Source organism: Chaetura pelagica, unplaced genomic scaffold (assembly GCF_000747805.2).
Source record: "Chaetura pelagica isolate M959 unplaced genomic scaffold, ChaPel_1.0 scaffold101, whole genome shotgun sequence".
Classification (NCBI taxonomy): domain Eukaryota; kingdom Metazoa; phylum Chordata; class Aves; order Apodiformes; family Apodidae; genus Chaetura; species Chaetura pelagica.
This window is the reverse complement of record NW_009952564.1, coordinates 3715450-3733011: the sequence shown is the minus strand read 5'-3', so window position 1 is coordinate 3733011 and position 17562 is coordinate 3715450.

The window sequence follows — 17562 nt, the reverse complement described above, 5'->3', positions numbered from 1 at the left end:
CAGGTGGCTGTGAGTGAGTGGCCATGTGGCTGGTTCTTTGTTGTCATCTTAGGCCCAAACCATGACATAAAGGTGCTGTAAACTGCAGTAAGCTACCAAAAGGCTGGATTTGCAAAATTAGTGCTAACATCAATTCAACAACAATACAGAAACGCTCCAGTGGTGAAGTTCAAATAAGTAACCAAATATAACAAGTGAAGCCTGTATGTAGTACATGTACTAATGAACATATAAGTAGTGACTCTCCATGGGTAGTAATCGACCATCAGTGTGACGGACATTCATTTGGCTGACTCCACAATAACAGACTAGTACAGTTAGTTATTGTGCTTGAAATATAGTTTGGAAATGCAAATAAGCTCAGCCTTGGAAAGGTCTGAATCCTCCTATTTAACCAAAAGACCAATTTATTTTATTTTTTCCCTCCAGAAGCCAATGCACATAGAAATTTAGTTTAAATCTGGAGGAGAGAAATATTTGCACTTCAGAACCTAAAAATTAGAGCAGATTCATGCAACAGTTAGAAATATCTGTAATCTCAACATTCTGCAGTGTGCTAATGCCACCATATTCATCGTGTTCACAGATCACAGGTCTAGGTGTCAGCAACTAAACCTAAACTTTGCATATGATGCTCCATTATTTACAGTAACCAGTGCTGCACAGAAAATCATGGCCCACAGCTGCAATTACACTTGCAGTTCATTTGAATAAAAATCACACCTTGTCACCAGCAGAATAAAAAAAAGGTAAAACTTGTTTTTCTTGAGGGGAAAAAAAAGAAAAGAAAAGAAAAAGCAATCTCACAGTAGAAGTTTAACAAGTTCCCACGTACTGGCTAATGGTTTCTGTGCCTGCTCAGCTTGTGCTGAGCACTCTTTCATGAAAGGCAGCTTCCTGGCATGATATTGCAGGTCTGCACTTGCAGTGCTCCAGACAGCACTGGACACTGGGTAGGAGGGTGCTGGTGAAAAAATATCCCTGCAGACAGCTGCCAGATGTATTTCTCTAATAGCAATGCAGGGAGGGTTTGGGGTTGGTAAATATCAGTATGTTTAAGAATGTAAATTCCCTCCCTGACTTGTGAATGTAATGAGAAATTCCCAACAGTACCTCAAGCTGAGAATCATTCATTTGTGAACAGCCCGTAAGTCATTGCCCAGACAGCTAAAATAAATCAGAATATCTATTTCCCAGAAGTTTGAAGTAACTCTATTTGTTTTGCTGGTAAAATGCACACAATAGAATTAATTTCAATTAATTTTTTTTTACCCTCTCTCCAGAAATCTCGATATTGAAGAAGGCTTGGAATGGGAACATATCAAGATTGTCTTTGCCTTTCAAAGAGAAAAGAAGTGGGTGTTGACACAAGCTGAAAAAGCAAATTACTGTGTGGCTCTTGACCCCACAGCCCAGTCAGGCGCCTGCGATATCCTGACAGCAGTAAGAAACTTCTCCCTCATTTACTCAGACAGAGAACTCCAGCAGGTGCAAAGCCTGTGTCATGGGGTCACAGTGGAAGCATATTGAAGGGCACATGGTCATTCAGGATGGCTGAAAGACATTTTGCTCATCTTCCAGTGTGGTTTCCTCTCCAAGGTGACCTCTGGCAGGGAAATCCAGAATAGCCATATAAACCATCCTCTTTCCATCCTCTCCCCTTTTCTTGGTTACAGAAGAAACAAGGCATCTTTAAAATATTCCTTTCTCTTTGTCACCTCTCCTGGTTTCTTCAGAGAGCATGCCTCAGCTAAGACCAAGGGTCTGGCCATCAACAAGGAAACAAACTGCTGGAGGGCACCAGATGGACACAGTTCTACTGCTTGCTATTTCTCTTTCCCCATCAACCTTTTGTCTTCTACCCAGCTGCCCTACTTCCCCTGGCATGTCCCTCTTTGGTCTCTTAATTCAGCTTTGCTGGTGCTAATAAGAAGAAGCCTTGGACTAGATCAGCTGGTCATGTAGAGCCACTGGCAGCAGGGCTGATGGTGGGAGTCTTTGTGGGAAACAAAGACTGTGGAGCTTTCTTTCCAGAAGTAAACACTGGGTAGGTGGTGGAGCCCACTGTTTACAAGCTCTGTAGAGGTGCAATGGAAACTTCCATTCCATCTCTTTGGAAAGCTTTATACCCAAAGGCATTTTTTCAGGAAAGAAACCTCTTTCACTGACTTCAGGGACAACCACTGGTAATCCCTGAACTACGGCATATCTCTCAATTAGAAGCTCTATTTTTGGGGAAATCCAACTGACACCCAGCAGAACCATCTGAAGGTGGGATGGAAAAGCCCCCATAAAGTCTCCCACTGTGCGAGCTACTCCAACAGCAGCTATCTCAAAGTTGGGTTTTCAGGGCAGAAAGTATGGGAAGTTGTAAAGCATTCAGCCTGTTCTCAGACAGTAATCACTAACTGGCACTAACCTTGCATGTTCAAGAAACCTTCTTCCCGGCTCACTGCCCTCAGCTGGCTGAGATAGTAGCCTCAGCTAGCTGACCATTTAAACTGCCTAAATTACCAGCTCCTTAGGTATGTATTAAATAACCTGTAGCTACTACTCCTAGCAATTTCAACAGTATACTGCCTCTAAAAGCCCATCCAGAGGTGAAAAAGCACAGAAATCTGCTAGTGGAGGGTACCTGCTGACTTAGGAGGCCAGCCAAAACAAAGTGCCAGAATATACCTTAATTTCTGACAATAGCAGATTCTGAAGCACTTCGGGTTTTTAACAGTTTCCCATGAACTCAGAGGTGGCTGAGAGTTAAACCATAATGCAGGAGTTTGAAGTACTTTGCAAGAAAGTGAACAAGATATGGTTGAAAACAAGCAAGTGCCAGGGGACAGTGAAGAGATCAAGGAGCACAAAACTGTTCTTAGGTTTAGCTTAGGGCAGCTTGCATGACTAGCAACCCCTCTGGGCACTGCTTGCTGTGTGTTGGGCCCTTGTGCCCCAAACCACCCTGCTGTGTCACACCGTGAGACTGTGAGCAGGCAGAGGTGATGGTGGAGGAAGGCTAGCTTGGGAAGTACTCCTGCCCAACGTTTCTCCTAGCACACACCTGGCAGATGCCGATGCTGGCTTGGTGGTCAGTAGGTATCTGGCTTTGTGGAAAGCTCCTGCCCAGGGAACATCTTGGCCTTGATGGTGCCTGGTCCAAACACTATCATGAACTGCTTTCCTGAAACTGCTCCATACTGTGCTGCAGACCTTATATGTCCGCATAAAGAGCCAAGTCAAGAAGCCAGCAGATTTCTTTCCCCTCAAATCTGTTCCCCTCAAACAGGCCTTTGCAGATGACATGGCCTAAATGACTAGATGACTCAAAAGACACAAAGCCTTGTTTTAGAACTTGGAATCCTGTTCAGAAAACAATCTGATCCAGCCTGAAGCCGGTGAATGATACCCTGACTTTACAGAGGAACCCGTATTATAGGAAAGGACCAAACAGGGAAAAACATGCAAAATCAAATGCAGACTCCACAATAAGCAGGATGTGTGTTTGCAGACACTATAGTGAAGAGCAACAGCCAAATATGTGCCCACTATTCATAAAGAGAAGAAATAAGATAAAGACATAAACCAAAGCAAGTGAAAAGAAAGGGTCTGGCTGCTTGCAAAGCAAAATTCTACTGGATTAAACTAAACAAGGATTTACTTGTTTTGGTGGAGGCATCTACATCTTGCTGTTAAGAGAAAACATTAGAAAAAGACACCAACACAAGAACAGAGATTGAGTTTATCTCTTCTGTCTAGACAACGTAACCCTGATGTAATAATAGCTGACAAAAGGCCTAAATTTAGTAGAAGTGTATTTTTAGCAGTAAAAAGAAAGATTAAACAAGGAAACACACATTATGAGCTACCCAAGTGTTTGGTCTAAAACACGTGTCAAGCAAGTAAGAATACTGAGTCAGACTTATATCTGCATTTAATACTGCCATGGAACAATGCCAACGAAGGCAGCTTGTCACCTGTTGTTTTTTTTTTTTTTTTTCCATGAAAGCCAGAAACCAAAACTGTCTGCACTGTTGGAACCAATGTCAGAGTTACTGGGGGCATGCAGATGAACAGAGACAGGAAGAACAAAAACAATTAATGTGAGAGTCAGTGCCCTGGCCATGCCAAATGAGGCAGTGTTTCTTGGAAGTTGGAAATAAACAGATATGAACAGTAATAATATTATCACAAGATAAGAGGAGGTTCCCACTCTCTATCAAACACAAAACACATCTGTATGCCCACCAAGCTGTTTCTTAACCCAAAATATCTTGGATGGGTTAAGCCATAGCAAATTTAGATAGCTGAGCCCTACAGCATGATGATAGACTCAAATTCAGTAGGTATGAAGTTGAGCAATGAAGTATAAGTTCAGATGCTCATATCCAGAACTAATCCACTTATCTCTACCTGACCACAGTGATGGTGATACTCAAGAGGACTCAATAAATTACTGGCATTTCAGGGATTATTTGAGCTTTGCTATTTATATGTATTTGAAATCCAGTTTGTGATACACTCAGGCTGATGAACTGTTTTCATTTTTGACTGTACCCTTAAAAAGTCCTCAGTTTGAACAAGCTGAACTTGTTTATTGTAATACATACAAATTCATATTGCATTGACACAATCGGTTATAATCCAGGCACTGAAAGAAACCAGTCTCTCTCTGTCAGGCTCCTTACCCCTGGACCATACTGACCTTGTAACCTGCATGTTAGTCCAGCAGGGAAAGTGGCGATGCAGCCTTTGACTCTGCTCCCCATCTTGGCATACTTCTTTTAGGTTGGAGGGGGGACATTGCACCCCTCTACTTGCAGCAATCCTGAGCCTGAAGCTGTGCCTGGCCCTGCCAACACAGCTGGCATTTTCACGGCTGTAGCCTAGTGCTGGGTGGGGAGAACGAGGAAGAGATAGCAAGAAATAATCTCACTGATTATGTGAGACGGAGAATACATTTCCTTAAATAACCTCCTCTGCATGCTGAGGTTATCAGAGCATGCCTTTCTAATGCTGGCTGATGCCAGGTTAAGTTCAGTAGTTCACAGCTGCATATTTTGTTTGAGATTGGTCCTTAACTGAACAGCAGGCTTGGGGACTACATGTAATATCTGCTAAAGAAACACATCCATCTCAAATGACATTTTTCAAAGAGGTACATACAATCTTGTTAAAAGCAAGAACCCTAATGGTGATATGCTCCATCATACACCAGCAGCAGGTATATCTGGAAAGGGAACAGCTGCTTAGTTGCTACTGCGATCTGTTTTGTCGGGATGCTTGTATGTTTGGGAGAGTGGTCTGGCCCTTTTGCAGCTCTCAGATGAATCATTCTGCTAATGGACTAGCAAGTGCTTGGATAACATTATCAGCGATGCAGACCATGGTTCCTATATTGCCTTAATATGCCTCCAAACCAATCTGGTAAATTACTTCCATTATAGGATTTAGATAGTATCCTATTACAGATCAAGCTTTTGGTTAAATGTCATTTCTTTGAAAGACATATTTAGTGTCAAGGTCTGCTTGGCAGCTGCAGAAGAGACTGAACAGAGTCCCAGACTTCCTTATTTAGTCCTCAAAGTGTTGCCTCTCAATAGCAATCAAAAGGTGGAACTACAAAATCCAGGAGACACAGTGAGAACATCTTTCATCAACAGAGGAGTACTAACAAGACAGTTTTTCACTAGGTTCTGTCCTTGGAGTATGGTAAACGTACAAGTCTCCTGGTCTCATACTGAAAATTGTTTCTAGACTGCGTTGGGCAATTCTAAAATTAAAGGGACTATCTGCCATTACACTATCATGCTAGAAGAATAATTCCATATATAGGCTGCTGCTAAAGAAACTGGCTTTTCAGTACTTTTCCAGTGGTTTTCTCCTGACACTTCAGTGAAACTATAGAGCCTATCCCAGCTGTCAAAGTACAGTTAGTCTATGCTGCATTTATTATTGCATAGTTCCCTTCCTTGCTCTGAAAGCAGATCTAAATAAAATAGTTTTCCATTACACTTGAAAAAAGTCCTGCAACAAAACCAAGACATGAAAAGCCTTCTATTTGTATTAGAAAGTATAAATGTTCTCCTTTTTTTTAAAAAAAAACAAACCAAAATGAAGACATTTGTGTCCAGCCTATGCTTTTTTCCAGACTTTCTATTAAACATTTTAACTTTCTAATTAATAAAAAGAGGCATTTCATTTCAGCAAAGTCCTGACATATTAAAACTAAAGTAATGTGGCATATTAGAGAGACTTGCCAGTATTAACGATCTCTACATGATAATTTATTCCATATTTAGTGTTCACTGTTTGCAGTATTTCATAAAGCTAAAGCATATGGTACTGTTTTATTCAAACAGTAAACTAAGTGATCATTAAAATATATGGAAATGTAAGCATCTTGTCAGAGTTCAGTGTTTCAGAAAGGGGCTGTTAATCCCTGCAAACAGTTTCATTACAATAAGAAGCCAAATCAATTAGTGATTTTGTTTCCCTATGTGTTTTCTTGATATCCATTTAGAGTAATTAATTAATTTATATTTCAATTTATATGTATTTACATTTCTACATCATTATAAAGGAATGTGTCATTTTTATTTTGATTTTATAAAAAAAAAGGATTGGCAAAATCTGTTTAACTACTAAGCTGAGATCCATCTCCATTTCACTTGAGGATTGAAAGCCAAAAGCTTCTGTCTCTACAGCAGCTTTGTCAGCTTTGGCAATTTGTATTATGCTACCCATGATAGTATGCACAAGGATCTATAGCCACAAATGCAATTTAAGAAAACACTTTCAGTTCTTTTTACTCCTTTCTCAGTAGTTTCAGGCACCTTGAGTGATTTTTTTTTTTTTCTTTTTTTTTTTTTTTTCTTCCCCTTGCCTTAGAGAGATTACTTATTAACTGTATTTAACTGAATTAAAAAAAAACACAAAACACAACAAAAAAACAAACAAACAAAACAAACAAACAAACAAACAAACCAAGCACAGTTCTTGGAAGGTAATATATAAGTTGAGTTCCTAAGATAAACTTTTCAGGACTTTTCATGTAGTGGGAGAAAGCAAGAGGGATTTTGATGTTACATGGTAGGTGTGCTTGCAAGACTGAGAGCCTCTGTTGAGCAGAGGAGCAGTGAAAGCCTAGCCAGATGCTCTGGGAGTGCTTTTCACATTCCCCTGCCCCTCAGTGTCTCCTATCAACTTGGCACTTCTAAGAATCAGTTGGTCATTAATGCACTTAATGATGGCATTAGCATAAAGTTATAATGCTTCAGCTACGGGTCTTGCAGGAAGGTGTGGACATTTGGGGCTGATTGCTGTACCGATTAGTAAGCAGAGTTGATCATTTTTCACTATTAGGCAAAAATGTCTTCATCTTTACTGAGGTCTGGATTTCATCCATAGAGCCTGAAGTTTCAATACAAGCCAAATACAAGGGTTAACCAATGCCAGTTACGGCCGTCTTGCCACTCACCTAACATTGCTGCTGATTCAAGACCCTTTAACTATTTCACCAGGCTACCTGATGGTGTAACATTGTGGAAGTATCTCCTGCTAGATCTGACTTCCCTTCCCTTACTGCTTGATTGAGGACTGGGTTCCTGCAGCTAAGCCTGACTGCCAGCAACTAAGGCAAAATGCTCCAAATACCTTCACTGTTCAGATGGCAGGCAATCAAAGAAAATAGACAAGCCTTTGGGCAGAAGGACACTGATAACAGTACACTCAGGATTTTGCTCCAAGGCACAAAGTGATCAATGTATTAACTTGCAATTTAACCAGTGCCTGCAAATCTAGCTAGCATTTCACCACCACCCTGGAAGCTCCCTGCTTGCAGGCAAGAGTCATGTTCTTTAAAAGAAAAGCCACTATCACAAGGGAGGTGGTGAAATCTGGATGTCTTTCTAGGAAATCACACAGATCCTGCTCTGATCTAAATGGAAAACTCAACATTGGGATGACTGAGTGGAAGCAATGTGCCCTTGTGGCCAAGAAGGCCAATGGCGTCCTGGGGTGCATTAGAAAGGGTGTGGTTAGTAGGTCAAGAGAGGTTCTCCTCCCCCTCTATTCTGCCTTGGTGAGGCCACATCTGGAATATTGTGTCCATTTCTGGGCCCCTCAGTTCAAGAAGGACAGGGAACTGCTTGAAAGAGACCAGGGCAGAGCCACAAAGATGATGAAGGAAGTGGAACATCTTCCTTATGAGGAAAGGCTGAGGGACCTGGGTCTCTTTGGCTTGGAGAAAAGGAGACTGAGGGGTGATCTCATCAATGTTTACTAATATTTTAAGGGGGAGTGTCTGGAGGACGGAGCCAGGCTTTTTTCAGTGATGACCAGTGGTAGGATGAGGGGCAATGGGTGCAAACTGGAGTATAGAAGGTTCCATGTAAATATCAGAAAAATCTTCTTTACTGTGAGAGTGACAGAGCACTGGAACAGGCTGCCCAGAGAGGTTGTGGAGTCTCCTTCACTGGAGACATTCAAAACCCGCCTGGACACGTTCCTGTGTGATGTGCTCTAGGTGACCCTGCTCTGGCAGAGGATTGGACTAGATGATCTTTCGAGGTCCCTTCCAACCCCTAAGATTCTGTGATTCTCTGAAATTTAACACTGAATATAAGTTGAGAACTTAAAACTCTCTATGGGTTACCTCTGTGAAAAAGTGAAAAACTGCATTCAGCAAGCCAGGCTTAGTGATCTAACTAAATCTTCTAACTTCTTACGTCTCTGAGATTGCAGTTGTGATGCCCCATTTTGTTGTCAATTTTTTGTTCTCGACGCTATGCAAAATTAGCATGAAAATTTCTTTCTTACAGCCATTTAATTTACACCATCTGTTTCTCCTGCCTGTGTGACTTCTACTGCATGATATCTGGTTAGTAGTACTGGCAGCTGGGAGCCAGGAGACTTGGTGTCTATAGCTGACGTTACCATCTTTGATAAGTCGCTTCATCTCTTCTATTGCATTCACTTAATCATGGTCATCTTCAATTGAGCTGTTTGAAGGGACTCCATTATTACAGCTGTTACACCCAGTGCAACAAGGCCTGAATTATTTTCAAGGAACACAGCAATACAAGACTGTGAATTATTAGGTAGCATGTCTAGCCTAAAGTATTTGGCAAATACAGTCACAGAGTTGAATGTCACACCATCCAGGTCTATTTTCCACCCAGTCAGCATGCAGATAAGCAAAATATTTGCTGCCTATACTAAAAAAAAAATGTGCCTCACCCATCATGCTGCAGAAATTGAGAGGAACAGGTGATTAATTTTGCACCTTCTTCAGTCATTATAATTTTTTTCATGGGCCTGATCCAAAGTCTGGTGCTACTGACTTTTCTCTTTCTTCATTTTTTATGTAGCAAAGTGTTCTCCTAGTTCTCCTAGGGAGCTTCTAAGCTCACTTACACTCCTCTGTTGAAACTGTTGGAAAATAGGTAGCAAAGGTGACACAAGGGAATCCACAAATCCTCTTAATTACACAATATCCTAGATCATCCTTTTCCCTCTTGATACCTTCAAATAATATTCAATGATACCTTAGGTGTTCTTCAGAAAAATCACAGAATCATAGGAAGGTTTTGGTTGGATGAAACCCTAAAGATCACCTAGTTCCAACCACCCTGTCATGGGCAGGAACACCTTTCACTAGATCAGGTTGCTCAAAGGTCTCTCCAACCTGGTCTTGAACACTTCCAGGGAAGGGGCATAAATTTGGGATGCTGATTTAATGAGGACAAAGAAAGTAATTCAGGAAACATAAGAAGCCTTTAATGAAATTCCATAAAATTTGATTCTACATCAAAGAAGTACTCTATTTAAAGCTTCACATGGTTATGAGACCTTTCATGTGAATCAGATATTAGTATTATAAGTCCTAAAAAGAACTACAGAACATCTTGCAAGACTGCCTGTATCAAAGGCATTAGGTAGTTTCCTAGTTCTCTTTTTGCAGATAAGTTTTAGAGATGTTTTGGAGGGTAGCATCCTAATATTGGAAACTGAAATCAAACTTCAGGAACTCTCACATCTCTTGAGATCACTGCATTTATTTCATGTGGGCTGCAGAAAAAGAAAATATTCTAAATCCTTGTACTCATCCATTTCCACCACTGGTGCAAAAAAATATTCAGATGCACAGATGTCCCCAACCAATGTCAGTATTAAAAGGACCATTTATTATTTACTGAGCTCTAACCATGCCCTTGACACTTGGCAATTCATGAAGAACTCTGCTCCTCTACTTAGAGGAGTTTCTTTGAGAAACTGGCAAGAGCTGCAACCCGATGGAAAGTCATGAGCAGGAGTAGGTCAGAGAGTCTCTCTCTTCTGCTGTTCTTCCATTGCCCTTCCTCCAGGTATTGAAACTATTACTGAGCAACTTGTCTCTAAAGTGTCTGTCTCACTGTTGCTAAGTTCCCTGCCCAAAGCTGTGACTGTGGGGAAAGGTTGTGCTACTAACCTGCCCACCCCCAGCACTATGAAGCTTGGCTTTTAGCAGTCCTGAATTAAATATACTCTGCAGTCTCTAATTTAGCTGTCAGTCCTCAAAGTATCGTATGGTTTTGGAGGACTTGATGTTGCAGAACGTAGGTATATATCACTGAAAAAGAAACCTCATTTCACAGCTATTTTCCTGCATCCTTATTGTAAATTTTAAAGGCAATCTTGCCCTGTAGTAATTCTGTAGCAAGCATAACTTAATTATTTGGCCAATTATAATATCAGGGAATATAACAACCATTATGTGAATGGCTGTTGAATCAGCACATTTTCCACTCTCCAGTAAGCAATGGGAAAGAGAGGAAAATGTATTAACTGAACAAAGTCTGAGAAACATAATGCTACCTACAGATATGTGCTATTTAAAACTATGAAAGGATTTTATGCTTCTGTTCACATGGTGATGTCAGATACCATCTCACTGAAGGAAGCAGTGACTCCAATATGCAAGTCACACATCAGGAAAAAAAATGTTTTAATATCTGCATGAAAACAAAATGCTGTCTTTTCTTGGCATTTCTCAAATGTGGGGGGAGATAATATGCAAGTGCTAACACAGTTCAGACTAGATCCAAGTGGAAATGATGCCATAGTCTTAGATCTAAGTTTTCTAGGCAAATCTGTGAGCTTCTTTAAGACACAGTACATCTTCTGTTTGCCTCCCCTAGCTGGGACTAGAGCTGGAACGAGGTCATACCAGCCACTGCAATAAAGAGAATAAGGATGTCTTTTCATGAGTCCAATTAAAACATATCTGCCACCCTTATTCTGCTGCTATGGACAAGTCTAAGAATTGACAAATATCCCTCAAAATTCTGGTATTTCAATCCAGAGTAGCATGAATAATAAATTGGTCAGAAGTTGTGCTGGAAAACAAGAAGGAGTATAAAAGATGTAACAGATTTAATTTTCCTTCATATCCCTCACTCTGGGGAACGGGGGTAGGCAGAAAAGGAGATGGCTAAGCCTTTAGAAAATATGTCAATTTTAAAAACAAAACAAAATTCAAAAGAACTAGGGCTTCTGTTCAAGTGACAAATGTCTGTACTGAATCTGAAGGGCTCTAGAAGTGTTCAACGTCCTTTCATTATTATCAGTTGTTAGAGCTACATATGACATTGATTTGGTTAATAATTAGGATCGTATTTTGAAGAGGAAGTGTTAGATTTTCTAATAGTGATTAGTACATTGATTGTGATTGGCTATACAATTACAGAGTTATTAAAGTGGTATTTGGTTGTTTAACAGCATTTTGTAAGTCAGTGACTATTCAGGACATCAGTGGGTCCAAGTTTTAACATTCACACTTTTAAAGTGCACAGCATTTTGTAAATATGCATTTCTCTATTAGTGGTCATTCAATAAATAGAAACCTCAAGTGGAATGACTCTGTATGCCTATTGTTGGAACTGAAGTCCACAGCCTGTGTCCAAGTAAAAAACTTTCTAAAAACAATAGCCAGATTTATGGTGACCTACTCCAACACCCAAATACATATTTAAGCTGAATTTATTATTTTAATATTCCTTCAACACAGGAAAAGATACCCTAAAAACCATATATTACATAGTACTTATCCAGAACCTACTGAAGTAAATGGAATGGTTCTTTTACTCAGAGGCCTAATTGGAATCCTAAGTTTGTCACTTTGAAAAGTTAAATTTTACATCATTTTAGGCTAGCTTCTCATTTTAAATACAAAGATTAAAAAAAAAAAAAAAAAAAAAAGAGTAAAAAATAGATATTATTAGAGTGTTAACAAGAGATATTTGCTGCAGCTGGAAGTATCCACCTGTACAAGGTAACATGATGTATATCAGGCTATAAATTGTGATTTTTATGTGAACTACACCTGGATTGCACATTTGTTTTTCTCATGAAAAATGGCTGATGCAAGAGAGATTTCAAGATATACCAAAATCAGAATCTATTTATATTTAGGACTGATAAAAACAGTGGAGCCTTGTTTTTAGTGTTTATAAGAGGCAAGAAAAATAAAGATCAGCTGTCATATTGCAAACACCACCTATTTCACATACCTGCAGCTAGCTCTGTGGGGGCAGGTAAAACCAGATTTTTATCTCTTTTATACATACACACATCAGACATCCCTGAAAGTATATGGGAATCTTGATAAAGCAACCACATCTAACTATATATTTAAAAGAATGAGTGCACAGTACTGTAACGCATGGTGTCTCCTCGTTATAAAACGAAAAAATGGCTATGCTGAATGTGTCTCACATTTTTTCAGAATGTACTATTGCATTGCTCTTGCAGTTACTCCTTCTTGGCCACATTTAGCAGAGTGACAACCACTTTCATAGCCCAGATTCACACTGTAAAGTTTTAACAACCAGCATATGAATCTTGACAGACAAATTTCAGGAAAATGACAGATTTGTTTCTCTTTTAAGCCTGATTACATCTCCTTCCTTGAATAGCATAAGTTCTCAGAAAACACATGGTCACTGACATAACCTGCATAGACAGTGTTCCAGCAGCCCCTGATAGACTGTCACATACAGAATTTGTATCCATGACGGTGACAAAGCCTAGCAGGATTTTTAACTCCACAAGTCCAGTGATTCAGACTGCAGATACATGCATGTATGTCCCCAGTCTTCTGGAAATGCCTATTGTCCAGTTGCCCATTCCTATGACCCAACAGACAATGTCCCACAGGAGCACCACTTCAGCTTTATGCTGTCAGACAAATGAAAGATCACCTCAGCGGATGGGGACAGGACACCATTTCAGCTCCCCTCCTAAGCCAACCAGAGGAGCAAAGACAGCAGTTCTCATGTTATGAGGACGGACACCAGCAGCTAAGAGGGACAGAAAGGTGGCCAGCACCCGACCACGTGACTCTACCCTGGCGAAGCACAACCATAACCCACACAACTTCCACAAAACTGCCCCGATTTGGGAGCAGTCCCTTCTCTTTGGTGGTGTCTCTCTCTTCACGTTCAGTAGCATAATGAATGTGTGAATTGGGCAGAAGAATCTCTGGGGAATAGGAAAGGGTGGGTGGAGGTGACACTGCCACAGGTTTTTGGTCTTCTGAACACCAGCCTGAAACCTGCCACCAAAAGAAAACAAGAAAAGATGCTTAGATAAAATTCTAAACATTCAACATCATTTCTCCAGACACAGCACATAAGCCCATCCTCTCTCACACCCTCTTGTAAAATGGCAATCTTTTGTAGAGTTGGGAAAAAAAAAAAAGAAAAAAAAAAAAAATTAACATGGAGAGCAGCTAGTTTATTTCAAAACCTGTGCCAGCTATGCAGCAAGAAACAAAGTAAGCCATCTGGCAGAGTTTCAACTGTTTCAAAACAAAAATACATTGAATATATTTCATAAATTGCTAAAATAATGCTCCAGGTCCCTGGATATAACAAAGTAAGTGACATAAGGAAATACTGCTTCCCTTAAAAGTATGTTCCCTTAAAAACTCATTAGTGACTTTAGCCTAAGTTTGTTTGCTTGTTTTCTGAAGTCCCTGATACTCATGTACTGAAAAGCACAGAACTAAGTTCAAGACCAACTTCCCACTCACAACAGACCAAGATGTTGCAGATGTCAAAGAGGTAAATTTTTTTTTCAGAAAGAATTACTTTTATTTGTTACACATTGCTAGCAAGCAACAAGAGTCCTCTCTCCTTGTGCAGCATTTCTTCACCACTCTATCATCATTGCTTTTTCAGCTAGTCTCAACAGCATTTGCCAGGCGATATTAATCAGTCCTTAGCCACTCCATTGCATGCTGGTAGCAAACATAACCATAACTTCAAGTAAACAAACCAGTTCCCAAAGCAGCTTGCACTTCTTTAGTGGTGCAAGAACAGGGAACGGGAAAGTTTCACATCCAGATTCTCTTCTTTGCTCTGAACGGGTTAAGTGTATTTCTTTTTTCAATCTTTTATTCACACTACAAATGTGTGATAAAGTTAAATGTAAATGCATGAGAATCAGTAGATATTTTTGTCCTGGTTTAAATACTAAAGGTGAATCCCAAAAACCAGAGAACAGAATTGCTCTCTATTACCCCCCTCCATCGTCCCAAGGGAAGATAGAAGGGTAATAAGGAAGAGAGACTTAAACTTTGGAAATTGAAACTAGAAACGAATTTACCATAACACAAAAGGGTAAAACATGGGGGAAGAACAGGTAAGTATCTATATTCAAAACCAATCTCGATGAGGGCAGGGCCCATAGGACAAGCAAGGCCTCTCCAAGGGAGAGGCCCATGGCTCCTCACAGCTCCTCACAGCACCAGATGCAGTTGGATTCTGGAGCGAGCACATGGGAAGCCGAAGGAACCAACAGCCGCCTCAGCAGGGAGAAAGGAGCAGGAAGAGAGAAGGGCTGGCTTCTAGCTCTCCTGGCTTTTATAGATTGTGATAGGAATGCTGACTCTTCCAGTCTTTAGGGTCCTAAGGACCCTCTCTCTCTATAGGTGTCCAACACTGTGCCAAGGTCTCCCAAACCAGACCAGTTTTGTAGCACCTTTTTCCTTCTTTTTGACAGGGACAACAGCATTATACATATATGAGCTATTTGTACAATAAAAGTACCAAAAATACCCAACAATTAAGCATGTGTTAAGACACAGAGATATTTTCCTCAACTTTAGCACTCCACAGTGACTCTGCTTAGTGCTTTGCTCTTGAAAAGCAACAGGTGACTCTTGTTTCTTTCTCCCAGTCACCACATCACTGTTATGCCAAGTACTCCATGATGCGTAAGAAGAAGCATTAGTGTGAAAACTGCTGTCCTCAGACAGAAGTCAGTCTTGTAACAGCATGCCAAAATGTACCTTGGTTAAGGGTGGAATAAGTGAACACAGACATGAACCACAGCAAGCATGGCTTTCCATACCTGAGACCAGCCTCAGTGGGCCTTCACCTTACAGTCACGTAGCAGTCACTGCTGGCATTACTTGGAAACATCCACAAGGCTGAAACACACTCCTCTCAATACAGCAGGCACGTTGGGGTGGAAAAAAGAAAGGAAGATAAAAAATAAATTAAGCCTCAAGACTGCAGAACTGTCAAAGGCAGTGACCTGTGCTGGAGGACTGGGAAAAATTTCCACCAACCTCCTTTCTGGGTGCTGCTAGGTTGGTCTTCCAGGCTCCATCACCCCTACTGCCTCCGAGGTGTTCCCATGCACTGTCTGCTCTTTCTTCTTGAAAAATCCCATCAGCTGTCACAGCAGCAGCAAGAATTTAAATTACACTGGACACTAGTGATATGTGTAACCCAGCTATAGGCAGACATCAGATCTCAGCAGGACCCATGATCAGGCACAGGAGAAGGCACAGGAGAAGTAGCTGTTTGGCTCAGGGGATTTTAAGTAGCAAAGAAAATAAAAGGTGGAAACCAAGCCCCTCCTCCCCACTTTGATTTCCTAAGCTCTACTCCATGCTTTCTTGTAAGCCATAAAAAAGCACATCCTGCAGGATACCATGCCAGAGGGCAGTTCAGGGAAGACTTGTGCTGCGTGATCACAGTGTACCAGCCAGCCAGGAGACTGCACAAAGCATAAGCACAGCAAAATTTGTTTTTTGTTCCTAAGCATGTGTCAAAGTCAGCTGTTGCATGCTGATAAAATTTGTAGCAGCAAGCTTTCTAGTATAAACATAGCTTCACTCACACTAAAGTAACTTGTCCTACAGCCCTACTGTGCTGGGGGGTAAAACCATCATTATGAAGTGGGAAAACATTACAAGAGTCAGACAAAATGCGTGATGATTTACTAATAAAATGATGGAGGAATGAGATAACTTATAAGCATGGTAACATTGTACTCCATACAGCTCAAAACTTGATAATATTTGGAATTATAACTCACAAAAATGTATACAACTCATATCAAGAATTTCCCTCCCAGGCCACTGTTAACTAAACAGAGATTTTTCAAAAACATTTTCTGCTGGGCTAAGCTCTGCTTCCATTAAAATCACCAGCTCTCCAGTTTAATTTTGGTGGGAGTAAAGCTAGGCAAAAATCCCACCCACTGAGTATTATATACGAAATTCAGGGTGCTAATGCAAGTACCTCCACAGCCATATGAAGTCATAGAATCATAAAATAGTGTGACCTGGAAGGGATCTTAAAGATTGTCTAGTTCCAAACTTCCTGCCGTGGACAGGGACACCTCCCACTAGACCAGGGTACTCAAAGCCCCTTCTAACCTGGTCTTGAACACCTCCAGGGAAGGAGTGGCATGTCCCTAGAAAACTGAACTCTAGACTTCCTAGCAAAGTAAGGGACTCTTCCATCCTAGCACAAATTATGTCTTCATATGAATAACTTCGCACCAATCCTAGTTATAAATCCTTAGGTAAGGGTCTGCATTAGGAAACCAAAAGAAAAGAAATCTGAGAAATCAAATATCAGAAAAAAAAAACCCCAAAACACAATAAAGCCTGGTCATGTTTTGCATTCTTTTCTGAATTAGAAGCATTGGCTGTTCCCACAGCAGCCAGCTCAGCAGTTTGGATTGCAAGTCTACTTTCTAAATCTCAGTGAGATAGAACTATCAGAATTAAGGAGAAGAGATAAAAAATAAAATTTTAATTAGGCAAATAAACAAAGAAATAAAAACAAAGAAGACTAAACCGAGTTCAGTTCAGCAGACCCTTTTTACAAGGTGCATCTTATCTCCATAGTCTTAATAAAAGCACAGAAGATAGAGTTATTGTGGACCATAATCACATAGAAAGAAAATGGATATATCCAACGTGAAAGCTTTCTACACTGAACTAAAAAGCAATAGAAGATAATTACTTTGATGCTTAAATCTTTTCCACAAAGACAAAAAAATCTGGCCAAGCTGGAAGTTGTTTCTGCAATTTTAATGACTTTTAAGATAATTAATTTCCTCCTATGCTGCCCCTCCCTCAACCAATAAATCTAAGACTTAAAAAAAAAACAAACTTAAGATGACACACCAACTTATAATAAATAAACCAAATTATTTTATTTGTTATTTTTAATTTTTTATTTCCTTTCTCATTTCTCCTCTCTCCACTACTGCTACTATAAGTAA